Genomic DNA, 19548 nt, shown 5'->3' on the forward strand with positions numbered 1-19548 from the left:
GTAAGATTCTGCAACAGTCTCTGCTGATACTCCTGCATGCGTGCATCCCTTTCTATGGCAGGAATAATTTCTGCAAATTTACTTTTGTACCGGGGATCTAACAGTGTGGCAACCCAGTAGTCAGGATTATTTCTAATTCTCACAATTCGAGGGTCATGTTGCAGGTAGTGCAGCAAGAAGGCACTCATGTGTGTTGCGCATCCAGGAGCACCAAGTCCCTGTTGTGTTGGTGGCGAGGTAACAATCATGCTTCCTTCCTCTGTCCTCTCCCCCCAACCTCGCACAACAGAAATGTGATCAAGGTCTCCCTCATCTGATGAGTCTTCCATCAGTTCGTCCTCCACTTCTTCCTGGGCTCCTGCACCTTCCTCACTAGTTTGGCTGCTACCATGCGCCCTGGTAAAACCATCTCCCCCACCCTCACATGCCTGCCGCCTTGGTGCTGCCGACCGTCTGGACCTTGCAGATGTTAGCCCTTCCGCATACAACTCCTCCTCCTCTACTTCCTCCACCTCCTCTTGTGCCACCACCTGACTCCGAATTCTGTTTAACATGTGCTCCAGCATGTAAATCACCGGAATAGTCATGCTGATAATGGCATCGTCAGCACTAAACATCTTCGTCGCCATTTCAAAACTGTGCAGAAGGGTGCATAGGTTCCTGATCTGAGACCACTCCTCCAGCGTGATTTGCCCCACCTCTGAATCTCGTTGGCCCAGGCTATACGTCAGAACGTATTGCACCAGGGCTTGTCGGTGCTGCCACAGTCGCTGCAACATGTGCAGAGTTGAATTCCACCGGGTAGGCACATCGCATTTTAGCCGGTGAAGTGGCAGGCCCAACGACTTCTGTAGAGATGTAAGTCGCTGAGCTGCGGGTTGCGAACGGCGGAAGTGAGCACACAGCGACCGTGCCCTCTGCAGAAGGCCATCTAGTCTGGGATAGTGGGCTAAAAATTGCTGGACAACCAGGTTCAACACGTGAGCCATACAAGGCACGTGTGTGACATTGCCCCGGCGAAGGGCCGCACCCAGGTTTGCAGCATTGTCGCACACGGCCTTCCCTGGTTTCAGGTCCAGTGGAGACAACCATTCATGAAATTGGTTCTCCAGAGCTGACCACAACTCCTCAGCTGTGTGACTCACATTTCCCAGACATTTCAATGTAAAAACCGCCTGATGACGTTGAGCCCTACTGCCAGCATAGTAAGGAGGTGTGCAGGATCCCTTCTGCGCAGTTAGAAAGCTTGTGGCATGACCAGACAGGCTTTGGGTGCAGGTGGAAGACCGAGAGGAGGTTGAGGAGGCAGAAGCAGTGGAGGAACTTTGACATAAAGAGGATTGACGCACAACTCGTGGGGACGGCAAGACTTGGACAGCAGCCCCTTGTCCTGCTGTCACCATAGTTACCCAGTGCCCAGTCAGCGACATGTAACGCCCCTGTCCATGCCTACTCGTCCAAGTGTCTGTGGTGAAATGCACCCTGTCACACACAGAGTTTCTCAAAGAAGCGGTGATGTTGTGTGCGACATGCTGGTGGAGCGCAGGCACACCTTTCTTTGAGAAGTAGTGCCGACTGGGCATCTGGTACTGGGGCACTGCGACGGACATAAGGTCTCGAAAATCCTCTGTGTCCACCAGGCGGAAAGGCAGCATTTCTGTAGCCAAGAGCTTGCAGATGGTGAAATTCAACCTCTTAGCTTTCTCATGGCTAGGAGGAAATGGTCTTTTACTTGTCCACATCTGAGGGACCGAGGGCTGGCTATTGTGCTTAGACGGGGTTGATAAGGGTGTCCCCGGCAAACTGCCGGTCTGTGAGGAAGATGCAGGCGGACATGTTAGGTTGCCTTGATCCAAAGGTGGTGCTATCGATGTCGGACAGCGCTCAACACCAGCTGGTGTTACCACCTCCAAAGAAAATGATGACCTGCCAATCACGCTGGCTGTTGCGGGTAAAGAGGTGGCAGGTCTGCGCCCCAAAACAGGTGTGACTGCTGTCCCCCCAGTCACAGAGGATGAAGAGGCCGCGGATGCACAAGATATGGCAGACGGTGATTGGCCCGGCCGGCTAGGCCGCATTGTAGCACACTGAGCTTCCCACTGCAACTTATGCTTCATGTCCATGTGCCGGTTCATGCATGAAGTACTCAAACTATGTATTTTTTGGCCTCTACTTAGCTTTTGCTGACAAATGTTACAGATAACACGAGTTGGGTCATCTTTATCGATCTGAAAAAATGCCCAGGCTATGCAAGGCTTAGCACCCATGCGACCTGAAGAGCCACCACGACTTGTGGTGAGAGGCAGAGTTGTGTTTGAGGATGCAGTTGTTGACGTGCTTCCAGTACTACGTCTCTGTCCAGGAAGGCGCAACCTGACCTCGTCGTCACTAGCATCTTCCTCCACCTCCTCTGCTGACCTCATCTCTTGGCTGACTGTGGGTTGACAGTAAGTGGGATCTCCGACCTCATCATCATCACCCTGTGCGTTATCACACCCGTCGTCCTCAGAGCCAACCTGTTCCTGCCCTGACAAAAAACTAAAGTTGTCGCTCCAATCAGGTATTTGAGTCTTATCATCGTCTTCCTCATTGTCTCCACCAACAGGAGTTACAGTTTGGGAATGAGGGTCTACATTATGGTCAGAACCTTCTGCGTCTGGTCCTGGATCCGACTCATAAAGATTCTGGGCATCAGTGCAGATCATTTCCTCGTCTGGATTCACAGAAGCGCTGGAGTCGACCTCTGATTCCCAGGCTATAGTATGAGTAAACAGCTCTGCAGACTCAACCATCTGTTCTACCTCATACTCAGACGGGCAGCTGGAGATTTGGGAGCTGTGAGGAAGCAAGTGCGATTTGGGTGACACCTTTGAGGACTGGAGTATTTGTGATGTTGAAGTTGATGTGGAGGAGAGCCCACTTAAAGGAGCACTTGATATCCGTTGAAGCACCTGCTGTTTTTGTGCCTCATCTGGAATTTGTAGCGATTGGCGTGGCCGTAAGAAAGGGATCTTATCACATTGTCCGCTAAAAGAAGTAGACATTTTAGTTTGGCTGGAAGATGGTCTTTCTTCTGCACCTACCCCACGGACACAACCTTTTTTCCCCTTCCCAACACGCCTATTCCCCTTTCCACCAGCAGCAGGCCTTTTTCCACTCATTTTGGTGGTTAACTAATTCACAACTCTGGAGTTGTTTGCACAAAAAAACAATGGATGGTAACCGAGCAGAGCTGAGTGGCCAAACTATGGTATTAGGCCAAAACTATTGGCTGGGCTAGATGCAGAAAAAAATTATTTTTAATTTGCAACCTGATGGAGGTCAGTATAGATGGACTAATAGAACAAGTCCCACACGCTGCTAGAAGCCCAAATATTTTTTCAGAGATAAATGAAGAAAAAAATTATTTTTAATTTGCAACCTGATTTAGGTCAGTATAGATGGACTAATAGACCAAGTCCCACACACTGCTAGAAGCCCAAATATTTTTTCAGAGCTAGATGCAGAAAAAAATTATTTTTAATTTGCAACCTGATGGAGGTCAGTATAGATGGACTAATAGAACAAGTCCCACACGCTGCTAGAAGCCCAAATATTTTTTCAGAGATAAATGAAGAAAAAAATTATTTTTAATTTGCAACCTGATTTAGGTCAGTATAGATGGACTAATAGACCAAGTCCCACACACTGCTAGAAGCCCAAATATTTTTTCAGAGCTAGATGCAGAAAAAAATTATTTTTAATTTGCAACCTGATGGAGGTCAGTATAGATGGACTAATAGACCAAGTCCCACACACTGCTAGAAGCCCAAATATTTTTTCAGAGCTAGATGCAGAAAAAAATAATTTTTAATTTGCAACCTGATGGAGGTCAGTATAGATGGACTAATAGACCAAGTCCCACACACTGCTAGAAGCCCAAATATTTTTTTAGAGCTAGATGCAGAAAAAAATTATTTTTAATTTGCAACCTGATGGAGGTCAGTATAGATGGACTAATAGAACAAGTCCCACACGCTGCTAGAAGCCCAAATATTTTTTCAGAGATAAATGAAGAAAAAAATTATTTTTAATTTGCAACCTGATGGAGGTCAGTATAGATGGACTAATAGACCAAGTCCCACACACTGCTAGAAGCCCAAATATTTTTTCAGAGCTAGATGCAGAAAAAAATTATTTTTAATTTGCAACCTGATGGAGGTCAGTATAGATGGACTAATAGACCAAGTCCCACACACTGCTAGAAGCCCAAATATTTTTTCAGAGCTAGATGCAGAAAAAAATTATTTTTAATTTGCAACCTGATGGAGGTCAGTATAGATGGACTAATAGAACAAGTCCCACACGCTGCTAGAAGCCCAAATATTTTTTCAGAGATAAATGAAGAAAAAAATTATTTTTAATTTGCAACCTGATGGAGGTCAGTATAGATGGACTAATAGACCAAGTCCCACACACTGCTAGAAGCCCAAATATTTTTTCAGAGCTAGATGCAGAAAAAAATTATTTTTAATTTGCAACCTGATGGAGGTCAGTATAGATGGACTAATAGACCAAGTCCCACACACTGCTAGAAGCCCAAATATTTTTTCAGAGCTAGATGCAGAAAAAAATAATTTTTAATTTGCAACCTGATGAAGGTCAGTATAGATGGACTAATAGACCAAGTCCCACACACCGCTAGAAGCCCAAATATTTTTTCAGAGCTAGATGCAGAAAATTTTTTTATTCAATTTGCAACCTGATGGAGGTCAGTATAGATGGACTAATAGACCAAGTCCCAGACACTGCTAGAAGCCCAAATATTTTTTCAGAGCTAGATGCAGAAATTTTTTTTATTCAATTTGCAACCTGATGGAGGTCAGTATAGATGGACTAATAGACCAAGTCACACACACTGCTAGAAGCCCAAATATTTTTTCAGAGCTAGATGCAGAAAAAAAATATTTTTAATTTGCAACCTGATGGAGGTCAGTATAGATGGACTAATAGACCAAGTCCCACACACTGCTAGAAGCCCAAATATTTTTTCAGAGCTACATGCAGAAAAAAATTATTTTTAATTTGCAACCTGATGGAGGTCAGTATAGATGGACTAATAGAAAAAGTCCCACACGCTGCTAGAAGCCCAAATATTTTTTCAGAGATAAATGAAGAAAAAAATTATTTTTAATTTGCAACCTGATGGAGGTCAGTATAGATGGACTAATAGACCAAGTCCCACACACTGCTAGAAGCCCAAATATTTTTTCAGAGCTAGATGCAGAAAAAAATTATTTTTAATTTGCAACCTGATGGAGGTCAGTATAGATGGACTAATTGACCAAGTCCCACACACTGCTAGAAGCCCAAATATTTTTTCAGAGCTAGATGCAGAAAAAAATTATTTTTAATTTGCAACCTGATGGAGGTCAGTATAGATGGACTAATAGAACAAGTCCCACACGCTGCTAGAAGCCCAAATATTTTTTCAGAGATAAATGAAGAAAAAAATTATTTTTAATTTGCAACCTGATGGAGGTCAGTATAGATGGACTAATAGACCAAGTCCCACACACTGCTAGAAGCCCAAATATTTTTTCAGAGCTAGATGCAGAAAAAAATTATTTTTAATTTGCAACCTGATGGAGGTCAGTATAGATGGACTAATAGACCAAGTCCCACACACTGCTAAAAGCCCAAATATTTTTTCAGAGCTAGATGCAGAAAAAAATTATTTTTAATTTGCAACCTGATGGAGGTCAGTATAGATGGACTAATAGACCAAGTACCACACACCGCTAGAAGCCCAAATATTTTTTCAGAGCTAGATGCAGAAAATTTTTTTATTCAATTTTCAACCTGATGGAGGTCAGTATAGATGGACTAATAGACCAAGTCCCACACACTGCTAGAAGCCCAAATATTTTTTCAGAGCTAGATGCAGAAAAAAATTATTTTTAATTTGCAACCTGATGGAGGTCAGTATAGATGGACTAATAGACCAAGTCCCACACACTGCTAGAAGCCCAAATATTTTTTCAGAGCTAGATGCAGAAAAAAATTATTTTTAATTTGCAACCTGATGGAGGTCAGTATAGATGGACTAATAGACCAAGTCCCACACACCGCTAGAAGCCCAAATATTTTTTCAGAGCTAGATGCAGAAAAAAATTATTTTTGATTTGCAACCTGATGGAGGTCAGTATAGATGGACTAATAGACGAAGTCCCACACACTGCTAGAAGCCCAAATATTTTTTCAGAGCTAGATGCAGAAAAAAATTATTTTTAATTTGCAACCTGATGGAGGTCAGTATAGATGGACTAATAGACCAAGTCCCACACACTGCTAGAAGCCCAAATATTTTTTCAGAGCTAGATGCAGAAAAAAATTATTTTTAATTTGCAACCTGATGGAGGTCAGTATAGATGGACTAATAGACCAAGTCCCACACACTGCTAGTAGCCCAAATATTTTTTCAGAGCTAGATGCAGAAAAAAATTATTTTTAATTTGCAACCTGATGGAGGTCAGTATAGATGGACTAATAGACCAAGTCCCACACACCGCTAGAAGCCCAAATATTTTTTCAGAGCTAGATGCAGAAAAAAATTATTTTTAATTTGCAACCTGATGGAGGTCAGTATAGATGGACTAATAGACCAAGTCCCACACACTGCTAGAAGCCCAAATATTTTTTCAGAGCTAGATGCAGAAAAAAATTATTTTTAATTTGCAACCTGATGGAGGTCAGTATAGATGGACTAATAGAACAAGTCCCACACGCTGCTAGAAGCCCAAATATTTTTTCAGAGATAAATGAAGAAAAAAATTATTTTTAATTTGCAACCTGATGGAGGTCAGTATAGATGGACTAATAGACCAAGTCCCACACACTGCTAGAAGCCCAAATATTTTTTCAGAGCTAGATGCAGAAAAAAATTATTTTTAATTTGCAACCTGATGGAGGTCAGTATAGATGGACTAATAGACCAAGTCCCACACACTGCTAGAAGCCCAAATATTTTTTCAGAGCTAGATGCAGAAAAAAATTATTTTTAATTTGCAACCTGATGGAGGTCAGTATAGATGGACTAATAGACCAAGTCCCACACACCGCTAGAAGCCCAAATATTTTTTCAGAGCTAGATGCAGAAAAAAATTATATTCAGTTTGCAACCTGATGGAGGTCAGTATAGATGGACTAATAGAATGATGCTATGCCCAAAAGATTTTACTTCACTAGGTGCAGTAAAAAAATTTGTATTCTATACACAGGTGGTATATCTTGCAACACAGATAGGCTACTCCACTGACTAACACACTCTGCAATAGGCCAAAAAGGATTAGCTTTGCTAGATTCAGCCAAATGCTGTGAAAAAAACTTGCACAGCACTGGCACAGACCTGCCTGGCAAAAACTGATAGGAACTGATGTAACCTAGTCCTGAAAAGGACTCCAATTACAATTAGTCTTTACTCCCACAATCTATCTATTTAAGAGCACAGACCTGCCTGATAAAAGTCGTAGGAAATGCTGTAACCTAGTCCTTAAAAGGACTGCAATCACAACTATTCCCTACTCCCAAGCTATCTGTATATTTGTGCGAAAATTGGCTTGAAATTAACAAGGTATAGCGCACACAGCAACAGCGGTGCCGTCTAACACGCAGCTGCAGCAGTGAGAAAATGGTGGCGACGGGGAAAATGGCTTGGTCTTATAGGGCAAGGACATGTGACATACACTGCCAATCACACATGCCCTTGCTTGTGTGAAAAAAAGCACTTCGCTCCGTGTGTGCGCTGCTGATAGGCTGACAGATTGCACCTCCCCACTGCAAATGCGGGAAAGAGAAAAAAAAATGGAGATCTTCATTGTTCCTGCAGAGATCCATCCCCTGCCCCTCCCCCCGCCCCGCTGTACACTCAAACTGCGTATTAACATTAATTTTCATCATTGCTGAGAAAAAATCCAGTTATGATTTTGGTGCACGAACAGTTATCGAACATAACCTTGAACAGCCGAATTTTTCTCAAATTGTTCGTGTTCGCCGACCGGCTCGAACACCGCCCAAAACAGCTCGAATTTGAGATTGGCGAACAGTTCGAGTAGAACAATGCTCATCTCTACTAGAGATGAGCGGTGTTCGACTAGAACTGTTCGCCAATCTCAAATTCGAGCTGTTTCGGGCGGTGTTCGAGTTGTTCGACGAACCAGAACGATTTGCAGAAAATTCGGCTGTTCGAGGTTATGTTCGATAACTGTTCGTGCACCAAAAGCGTGTCCTGCATGTCTGGCGCTATTTAGAGCACCAATCATGCAGGGATTGTCTGCCACTCACTGTAATGCCACAGCCATGGTGGTTGTGGCATTAGAGTGATTGCCCAAATCGATGGGAACTGTGCTCACAGTGAAACATGAAAGGCCGGCAATTCAGCAGCGGCGTACACAGGTACCCGACAATTTAGAACCGAAAGAATAGAGCTTCACACATAGATTAGATAGATAGAAACATGTCAGTCACATATATAAGAAGTACAGTGACAGTGTTGATTACTGTACTTGTCATTTAGTGTAAAGGATTTATTAAAAAAAATATTAGTGTTTTCATGCACCCTCTCTTTAAAAAAGCCGGCCGGCAATTCAGCAGCGGTACCCGACAATTTAGAATGGAAGGAATAGAGCATCACACATAGATTAGATAGATAGAAACATGTCAGTCACATATATATGAAGTACAGTGACAGTGTTGATTACTGTACTTGTCATTTAGTGTTAAAATAAAGGATTTATTTAAAAAAAAATTAGCGTGGGGTTCCCCTTAATTTTAGGCTCTAGCGGAGGTTAAGCAGATGGCTGGGGCAGATGTTTGAAGCCTGGGAAGGGGGTAATACCCATGGAGCTTCCCAGGCTACTAATATCAGCCCTCAGCTGAATGCCTAGCCTTTACTAGCTATTAAAATGGGGGACCCCCCAAAAAATTGACGTGGGGTCCCCCCTATTTTAATAGCTAGCAAAGGCTAGGCAGACAGCTGGGGGCTGATATTAATAGCCCAGGAAGGGTGCCATGAATATTGGCCCCCTCCCAGGCTAGAAACACCAGCCGTCAGCCGCCCCAGAAATGGCACATCCATAGGATGCGCCAATTCTGGCACTTAGCCTCGCTCTTCCCACTGCCCTGTAGCGGTGGCAGTGGGGTAATAGGGCTGGGGTTGATGTCAGCTTATAATGCCAGCTGACATCAAGCCCAGGTTAGTAATGGAGAGGCGTCTATAAGACACCCCCATTACTAACCCCATAGTCAAAGTTAAAAAAAAACACAAACACCCAGAATAAAGTCCTTTAATTGAAATAAAGACACAATTCTTTATTGTTCTAAATTAAACCATACTTACCGTCACGCCCATTCCAGCTGAAGCCAACGATCTCCTGCAATAAAAGAAAAATAATAAACCAACCTCATCCTTACCTTTCCATGGTTCTCATGACAGCTTCAGCTCTGCTACATCGAGATGACAGGCTGGACCGCAGCAGAACGCTGCCATCCAGCCTGTTATCCTGCAGACACTGAGAAGCGCAGGCATGCTTGCGCTCCTCAGTGTCTCGCTGTGACGGCATAAAGATGAGCCGAGGTCATGTCCAATGAACTCAGCTCACCTCATGCACGTCACTGACAGCGTGGGAAAATTCTCACGCTGAAGTGCTGAGTGCAGGAGAATTCTCCCACGCTGTAAGTGACGTTCATGAGGTGAGCAGAGATCATTGGACATGAACTCACCTCATGCACGTCACTGACAGCACTTCAGCGTGAGAATTTTCCCACGCAGTCAGTGACGTGCATGAGGTGAGTTCATGTCCAATGATCTCTGCTCACCTCATGCACGTCACTGACAGCGTGGGAGAAATCTCCTGCACTCAGCGCTTCAGCGTGAGAATTCTCCCACGCTGAAGCGCTGAGTGCAGGAGAATTTTCCCACGCTGTCAGTGACGTGCATGAGGTGCGCCGAGTTCATTGGACATGACCTCGGCTCATCTGGATGCCGTCACAGTGAGACACTGAGGAGCGCAAGCATGCCTGCGCTTCTCAGTGTCCGCGGGATGACAGGCTGGATGGCAGCTTTCTCCTGCGGTCCAGCCTGTCATCTCGATGTAGCAGAGCTGAAGCTGTCCTGGGAACCATCGAAAGGTAAGGATGATGTTGGTTTATTATTTTATTTTTATTACAGGAGATCGTTGGCTTCAGCTGGAATGGGCGTGACGGTAAGTATGGTTTAATTTAGAACAATAAAGAATTGTGTGTTTATTTCAATTAAAGGACTTTATTCTGGGTGTTTGTGTTTTTTTTAACTTTTACTATGGGGTTAGTAATGGGGGTGTCTTATAGACGCCTCTCCATTACTAACCTCGGCTTGATGTCAGCAGGCGTTATAAGCTGACATCAACCCCAACCCTATTACCCCACTGCCACCGCTACAGGGCAGTGGGAAGAGCGAGGCTAAGTGCCAGAATTGGCGCATCCTATGAATGCGCCATTTCTGGGGCGGCTGACGGCTGGTGTTTCTAGCCTGGGAGGGGGCCAATATTCATGGCACCCTTCCTGAGCTATTAATATCAGCCCCCAGCTGTCTGCCTAGCCTTTGCTAGCTATTAAAATAGGGGTGACCCCACGTCATTTTTTTGGGGGGGGTCCCCCATTTTAATAGCTAGTAAAGGCTAAGTATTCAGCTTGGGGCTGATATTAGTAGCCTGGGAAGCTCCATGGGTATTACCCCCTTCCCAGGCTTCAAACCTCTGCCCCAGCCGTCTGCTTAACCTCCGCTAGAGACTAAAATTACGGGGAACCCCACGCCAATTTTTATTTTAATAAATCCTTTATTTTAACACTAAATGACAAGTACAGTAACCAATACTGTCGCTGTACTTATTATAAATGTGACTGACATGTTTCTATCTATCTAATCTATGTGTGAAGCTCTATTCTTTCTGTTCTAAATTGTCGGGTACAGATGCTGAATTGCCAGCCGGCTCTTTTAAAGAGACGGTGCATGAAAACACTAATATTTTTTTTACTAAATCCTTTACACTAAATGACAAGTGCAGTAACCAACACTGTCACTGTGCTTCTTATATGTGTGACTGACATGTTTCTATCTATCTAATCTATGTGTGATGCTCTATTCCTTCTTGTCTAAATTGTCGGGTACCGGTGTATGCCGCTGCTGAATTTGCCGGCCGGCTTTTTTAAAGAGAGTGTCTTCTGAGCAGTTTGTCAGCTTTTGGACACCTTTGCAGGTGTTTTCTATGTGTTTCTATGTGTTTTTGTTTGCCTGCCATTCGTTTTAACGGTGTTCGACGGTGTTCTAAGGTGTTCGACGAACAGTTCGACGAACAGTTCCTCGAACATCCCGGTGTTCGACGAACCGAACCGAACCCGAACACTATGGGGGTGGCTCAACACTACTACTGACATTGTTTGTGATAGGGAACCTCAGTTCGTGGCTCGTTTTTGGCATGCCTTTTGTGACAGGTTGGGAGTTCCTTTGTCGTTTTCATCTGGATATCATCCTGAGTCTAATGGCCAGACAGAAAGGAAGAATCAGGATGTTGAGCAGTTCTTGCATTGTTTTGTGGCAGACAATCAAGAGGGGTGGTCTGAGTTTCTGCCGCTTGCTGAATTTGCTCTTAACAACCATACATCCTCTTCTGCTGGGTGTTCACCTTTTTTCTGTTGTTCTGGGAGACATCCGTCTTTTGGGTCATTCTCCAGGTTGGTATCGGCTGTGCCTGAGGAGGAGAGTTTTTCCGGTGATTTGTAGAGAGTTTGGACGGATGTGCGTGGTAATCTTCAGGAGGCTAACAAAATATCTAAGAGGTACTTTGACAGGAAACGTCAAGAGGTTTTGTTCACGGTTGGTGACATGGTTTGGTTGTCCTCTAAGAATCTGCAGTTGAGGATTCCTTCTAAAAAATTGGGTCCCATGTTTGTAGGGCCCTTTAAGGTGCTTCAGGTAGTTAACCAATCTGCTGTTAGGTTGGAGGTTCCTACCTGCTGAAAGATTAATCCGGTGTTTCATGTTTCTCTATCGAAAAAAGCTGATGTATCAGATAGAGACGCCACTGCCACTGTTCCTCCGGTGGTGGAGGACGGGGAATATGAAATTTCCCGCATCCTTAATTCTAGACGGTATAGGGGGAGTTTGCAGTATCTCGTCGCTTGGAAGGGTTTCGGTCCCGAGGATAACTCATGGGTGAGGGCGGATAATGTTTCTGCTTCCAGACTTGTCAGAGCATTTCACAAGAGGCTTCCTGATAAGCCTAGTCCTAGGGGATCCGGAAGATCCTCTTAGAAGAGGGGGTACTGTTAGAACTCTCCTGTTAGGTTTTTTCTATTTTGCTGGTCACATGACCTTTTTGCCTATTTAATCCTGCTCCGCCCTTCTGGCCATGCTGGACTTCATTGTAATTTCTACTCTTAAGCTAGCCAGGTGCTTTGTAACCTTTCTCAGTCAGTTTAGCTAGGTCTTTTTGACCTTTATGTTCTATGTTGTGTGTTTGTCTTTTTACTGCTACAATTTCTGCTAGGAGGTGTCCATCTTTCTCCCAGTCCCTAGTTCTTGTAGGGATCCCTCCCTCACATCTATAGGTCTTCGTTCAGACTAGCTGAGGACTTTAGCGGGTCTGATCGCAGGATCAGGTTCCCCGTTACATCGTAGGGATCTAGCTTAGTTCTATTGTAGGGACAGATCTCCTGTCTTTCCTTAGTGCTTGTAGCCTATCATAACAGAAGCAGTGTGGTGGCCGCAGACAGATGTCAGGCAACCGTTCCCCGTAACACCAACACGAAGGAAGTTGCTAGTACAAGTGTTAGGTCTTCATATTTCATGACTGCTTGCGCTCGAAATGTTGCCTTTTAGGCTCGTGGAGATGGAAGCATTCCGCAACCTCATGGCGGCGGCTGTCCCTCGGTATTTGGTCCCCAGCCGCCACTATTTCTCCCGGTGTGCCGTCCCCCACATGTCCCAAGACATTAGCCGTGCTCTCAACAACGCAGTTACCGGTAAAGTCCACCTAACCACGGACATGTGAACATGTGCTTGTGGGCAGGGACGGTACATCTCGCTGACGGCACACTGGGTTAACATAGTGGAAGCCGGGACCCAGTCGAACCTTGGGACGGAACACAACCTTCCGACACCAACGATTGCGGACCCTAGGTCAATCAGGGTTGCCCCACGATCTACCGGTCCTGCACCTCATCCTCCTCAGCCTCCTCCTCCTCTTCAGCCTCCATCTCCAAAATGACCACATCAGTGACAAGCTGGAAGCACTGCAGCACTGCCTCGGCCAAGCGGCAACAGGCTGTGCTGAAGCTAATATGCTTAGCTGAAAAACCGCACAATGCTGAAGAGTTGTGGACAGCTCTGAAAGAGCAGGCAGATCTGTGGCTCACACCGCTGAACCTACAGCCAGGCATGGTCATGTGTGACTATGGCCAGAACCTGGTGGCGGCTCTGAGGCGAGGCGAGCTCACACACATACCATGCCTGGCCCATGTGCTTAACCTCGTGGGTCAGCGGTTTCTCAAATCCTACCCGGAGCTGCCGGATCTGCTTGTTAAAGTACGCCACCTGTGTGCCCATTTTAGAAAGTCAGCAACAGCTTCCGCCGCCCTTGCCGTGCTTCAGCAGCGTTTGCAGCTTCCGGCTAACAGACTGGTGTGTGATGTCCCCACGCATTGGAACTCTACACTGTAGATGTTGGTAAGGATTTGTGAGCAGAAGAGGGCAGTTGTTGAGTACCAGCATCAACAAGGCCGTCGGTATTCAGTTCAGACTCCACAAATAAGACCTCAGGAGTGGACATGGATGTCAGACATATGTACCATCCTCCAAAACTTTCAGGACTCCACCAAGATGGAGAGCGGCGATGACACCATAATTAGCATCACCATCCCACTTTTCTGTCTTCTGAAACGCTCTCTGCTCACAATCAAAGAGGATGCATTGCAGGCGGAGCACGATGAGATGGAGCAAGGTAGCATACAGGGTGATTACACACAGCCAAGCCTCAACTCATCCCAAAGAGGATTGGGTGAAAATGAGGAAGAGGAGGAGGAGGAGGAAGGACAGGAGCTAGTTTCATGCACTATAGATGGTACTACCTGCCCAGCTGTCATACCGTCTGTTCAGCATGGATGGCCAGAGGACAGAGAGGAGGAGGAGGAGGAGAGCATGGTCAGTCATCCTCTTGGTGAGGACACAGAAGTCTTGCCTGTTAGTAGTCTGGCATGCATGGCTGAGTTTATGTTACACTGCCTTTCCCATGACCCTCACCTTCTCACGCTACAAGGAGAACTTTCTATCTCTTATTCCTGAGGCGGACAGGTCTACAAAAATGTGGTTGTATCAGAAGGCCCTTGTTTTGGAACTATTAAAGAAATTCCCATCGGAAAACGCTGGCAGCAGAGGGCACACTTGGTTGGACATCCAAGGAGTACAGGCGAGAGAGACAAAACTTCAATCCAGCAGAGGCAGGGGAACACTGTCAAAGTTCTGGGAGAGTTTTCTCAGACCCTCTCATCGCACAGACCCTGAGGCGTGGGGTACTCTCAAAAAGAGTGCAAAACTTGGGAAGATGCTGAGGGAGTACCTTGCCGACAGTACCAACATCTTCCGTGAATCTGCTGTGCCTTATAATTACTGGGTATCCAAGCTGGATACATGGAATGAACTGGCTCTCTATGCCTTGGAGGTCCTGGCCTGCCCTGTCACCAGTGTTTTATCAGAGCGGGTTTTTAGTGCCGCTGGTGCAATTATAATTGATAAGCGCATCCGCATGTCAACTTAAAATGCTGACAGGCTGACTCTTATTAAAATAAACAAGGTCTGGATTGGGACCAGACCTCTCAACACCACAGAATAATAGCAGCGTAACATAAACTCAAATCCAGTGTCTTTTCTTGGGAGGTGTATTCCCATGCACCTTTTCACACCCACACATGGGTATACGCTTCCTGATTTTGGCTATTTGCTCTTGTTCTCCTCTTTCTCCCCATCCTCCACCACCATATCACCAGGGTGACCATGGTCCATGATGCAACACCCACATAATTTTTTTAAAGGGTGTTTATGATGCCTGTAAAAAATGTTTTTTATACAGTATGTTCATGTGTACCGCCCAGGGGTAAATGTTTGTCAGCCCATACACTTAGTGCATGGGTATTAAAAGTATGGGAGGCCCGCTCCTTTCTAATGGGAACATTTTTTTATGAGGCCCTCCTCCATGTCTCTTCCAAGGGTCATTGAAGTGCCTTCAAATTTTTGGCAGCTCTTGCATTCACTGCATAGGCCAACACTATGGGAGACTCTCTCCTTTCTAATAGGAATTTGTCGTTACTGTGGCCCTGCTCTATGTGTCTTTAAATTCTTAGTGGGGTTTTTCCTAAAATTGGTCAGTCGTTGGACTCACTGCATACCCTTTAACTGTGTAGCAGACCCTCTCCTTTCTAACGGGAACATGTCGTACCTTGTTACTGTGGCCCTGCTCTATGTGTCTTTAAATTTTTAAAGGGTTTTTTCCTAAAATTGGTCAGCCGTTGGACTCACTGCATACCCTATAACTGTATAGCAGACCCTCTCCTTTCTAATGGGAATTTGTCATTACTGTGGCCCTGCTCTATGTGTCTTTAAATTCTTAGTTGGGTTTTTCCCAAATTTTGGCAGCCCTTGCAGTCACAGCATGGGCATTACCACCCTTATAATGGGAACATTTTTTTAACTGAGACCCACTTCTATGTTTCTTCAAAGGGGTATTGGGTTGCTTCCAAATTTTTGGCAGCCCTTGCAGTCACTGGATATGCAATAACAGTATAGGAGACTCACTTGTTAATAATGGGAACAACAAAGCATAGCCGGATGATGGCTCTCTAACAATAGCGAGGGCTGACTGCTGGCCTTTTAAGAATAAAAAGGGCGGTCTGATGGCCCTATAAAAATAGGCTTTATGACTTTCAGAGTCCCTCCATCATAAATAAAACAGGATGTGGCTGATGATGTGTCTCACACCACATTGTCAGATAAGGTTGTAAAATGTTAAAATTACATTTCCCGGTGAATGTATTTGTCTTAAAAAATAACGTAAAAAAACAAAACAATAGGATCTTTCTTTAGTATAAAAAACAGCGTCATCAATTTAACCTCAATGTAATCACATTGTTCAACTCATGCACCTCCTCCTCCATCTCCGAAATGACTACATAAGTCACAAGTTGACAGCACTGCAGCACTGCCTTGGCCAAGCGGCAACAGGCTGTGCTGAAGATAACATGCTTAATGCTTAATTGACAAACTGCCCAGCGCTGCAGAGTTGTTGAAAGCTGTAACACAGCAGCCTGATCTGTGGCTCTCACCGCTGAACATACAGCCAGGCATGGTCGTGTGTGACAATGGGCGGAACCTGGTGACGGAGAAATGACAGCCGGGGATGATACGGTTTCCCTCTATGCCAGTCCTTTCACCGAGCTGAAGAATATGGCTGTATTGAAATACAACTCCCACTGAGAAGCTGTTTCAGATTGAAAAACATTGTGCCAATCAGAGGATTTGATTCTGAGGAATAACATTTCTCACCCGCTCAAGAGCCCCATAGCAGCTGCAAAGTTAGCGCTATCATGAAATCTCCTGAGGTAAAAGCCAAGGCACACCAGAGGATTCTCTGGTGGGACCGTTCAACCCTGCCGAGAAGCAGTCCTTGCTAATAAAAGTGTGTGGGAAGGTTCCCGGACACTCTATTTTTACTGAGGAGGAAACACACGCAAACACGGGGAGAAAATACAAAGTCCTTACAGATGTTGTCCTTGCTGGGATTTGAACCCAGGCAAGTGCTACAGTGCTAACCACGGATCCAATGTGCTGCCGTTCACCCTCTAATATCAAACAGGCTGGAGAAACTTGCACCTATTGCCACTCTATGTTCAGCTCCTTTGTGGGAAAATGTATTTGGGCAACCACTCAGTCTATCAAATAAAATTCCTGAGAAGGAAATTGGGGATAGCTTCGCTACTGGTATTGGGGGCAGTGCTAATACCATGGAGTTGTACCATAGTTTGCAGGAAATATTCCAGGCTGGTAGGAGGCAAGCAAATTCCCGCAGAAAAGTACCAACAGTAATGTTCAGGCCACATTTCAAGTGCAAGCAGCTTTAGAGGACTTCCTGGGAGAAATGACACTCAGGGTAGATACGGTTTCCCTCTATGCCAGTCCTTTCACCGAGCTAAATACAACTCTCAGCAAAAAAAATTGTGGACTGGCTCCGTACCGTCCTTGGCCACATTCACCTGTCCACGTGTTTGTGGTTAGGCGGTCCTTCCCAGTAAGTGCACTGGGGAGGGCCACGGGTAATGTTGTGGGACCCGTGCTTGTGGAAGGCGGAGGCGATACCGGGAAATATAGTGGCGGCTGGGGACCGAGTATGGACACCCGGCCGCTGCCGGCATGAGGTTGTGAAAAGCTTCCGCCTCCACGAGCTTAAAAGGCCATATTTCAAGTGCAAAGAGCTGCCCAGAAATCTGGCAGTTTAGTGTTGAGGCCTGTGGGTGGGTAGCTGGCTGCATACATGCATTTTCATTCCAAGTAACAGAAAACTAAGCAGATGGTGGCCTCTATCATCATCATGGCCTCACCTTGGCACTTTAAACTCTCCTGAAGGAGAAGCCAGGGCCCGCCAGAGGAGTCTCCGGTTCTCTGGTGGGCCTGTCCAACCCTGCCGAAAAGCAGCCCTGGCTAAGAAAAGTGTTGGGGAAGGTTCCCGGACACTCTATAGCTGGTTTTTTTAATGTGGATTGGCTATGCTTATGCATTGTTGTTTCTCAAAACCCATTACAGATCAGGCCATTGTCCAACTCTGTATTCAAGACATTAAATGCGCAAAGAAAAATGTGTGTGTGTCAAAGCTCCACCGACAACTGTGAGTTGATGTTGGATGGGCTGCCATTGCTTCTGCAACAAGCTAATTTACAGGACTTCCTGAGAGAAATGACATGCAGGGTAGATACGGTTTCCCTCTATGCCAGTCCTTTCACTGAGCTAAATACAGCTCTCAGCAAAAAAAGTTGTGGACTGGCTCCGTACCGTCCTTGGCCACATTCACCTGTCCACGTGTTTGTGGTTAGACGGTCCTTCCCAGTAAGTGCACTGGGGAGGGCACGGGTAATGTTGTGGGACCCATGCTTGTGGAAGGCGGAGGCGATACCGGGAAATATAGTGGCGGCTGGGGACCGAGTATGGACACCCGGCCGCCACCGGCATGAGGTTATGAAAAGCTTCCACCTCCACGAGCCTAAAAGGCCACATTTCAAGTGCAAGCAGCTGTCAAAAATTTGGCAGTATAGCATTGCCGCCTGTGTCGGCTGCCTTCATACTTGCGCTTGCATTCCAAGGAATGGGGTAGGGACAACTGAACGTTGCAGTGGGACAAGGACGTGGACAGTGATTGTTGCAAGTCTGCAACGACAGGTTCATAGGGGGAGGCATCTTCGCATGCGCCAAGGATCACTTATGATGGGCACACTTTTAGGCAGTGACCTGGGAGTTAGAGATGTTTCCAGAGGTCTTCCCCATGCTGTTCCCATGTCTTTTTATCACTGTATGCATGTGTCTAATGATATGTCACACACCACATGGCCAGATAAGGTTGTAAAATGTTAAAATGACATTTTCTGGGGAATGCACATGTTGAAAGCAATGCAAAAGTGTAAAAATGCATCAAAAACGCTACGTGTGAACATAGCCCAAGTTGTGGAGGAGTATTTTTGTTTTTAGTTATTTATTTTGCCTTATATACAAGTCATTACCTGGAAAGGATGTTCCTTAACATATTTCCCAGGAAAATCCATTTTGGTTTCGTTTTTGTTTGTTTTATTGTGAGTCTGTAAAAGTGGCGTAATACTCTGACTTCGTTGCTGACAGCAGTGATCTGGGAGTCAGAGATGCTTCCAGGGGTCTTCCCCATGCTGTTCCCATGTCATTTGAGCACTGTTCCCATCGATTTGGGCAATTTTTAGGCCCTCTGCAGACTGCTGGGGGGGAGCCGCCTGAAAAATGCTCGAGTTTCCCATAGACTTACATTTGGCTCGTTGCTTGGGTTGAGCACCTGAGTATTCAAATTTTCTCGACCCGAGCAACGAGTACCCGAGCATTTTAGTGCTTGCTCATCACTAGTAATGATTTAATATTTTCACTTTCTCTACCAACTCCCAGCCAGAATCATGTCATTAAGTCTTTATTAATTTGAAAAAAAACAAGGAAAGAGCAGTACACTACAAATGTGCACACCTTGAATAGAAAAATTATAATATACAGTGGGTACAGAAAGTATTCAGACCCCTTTAAACTTTTCACTCTTTGTTTCAATGCAGCCATTTGGTAAATTCTAAAAAGTTCATTTTTTTCTCATTAAAATACACTCTGCACTCCATCTTGTCTGAAAAAAAAACCAGAAATGTAGAAATTTTTGCCAATTTATTAAAAAAGAAAAACTGAGATATCACATGGTCATAAGTATTCAGACC

The sequence above is a fragment of the Phyllobates terribilis genome, unplaced genomic scaffold (genome assembly GCF_046119375.1).
Source record: "Phyllobates terribilis strain yellow unplaced genomic scaffold, ASM4611937v1 Scaffold_4__5_contigs__length_816908805, whole genome shotgun sequence".
NCBI classification, from domain to species: Eukaryota; Metazoa; Chordata; class Amphibia; order Anura; family Dendrobatidae; genus Phyllobates; species Phyllobates terribilis.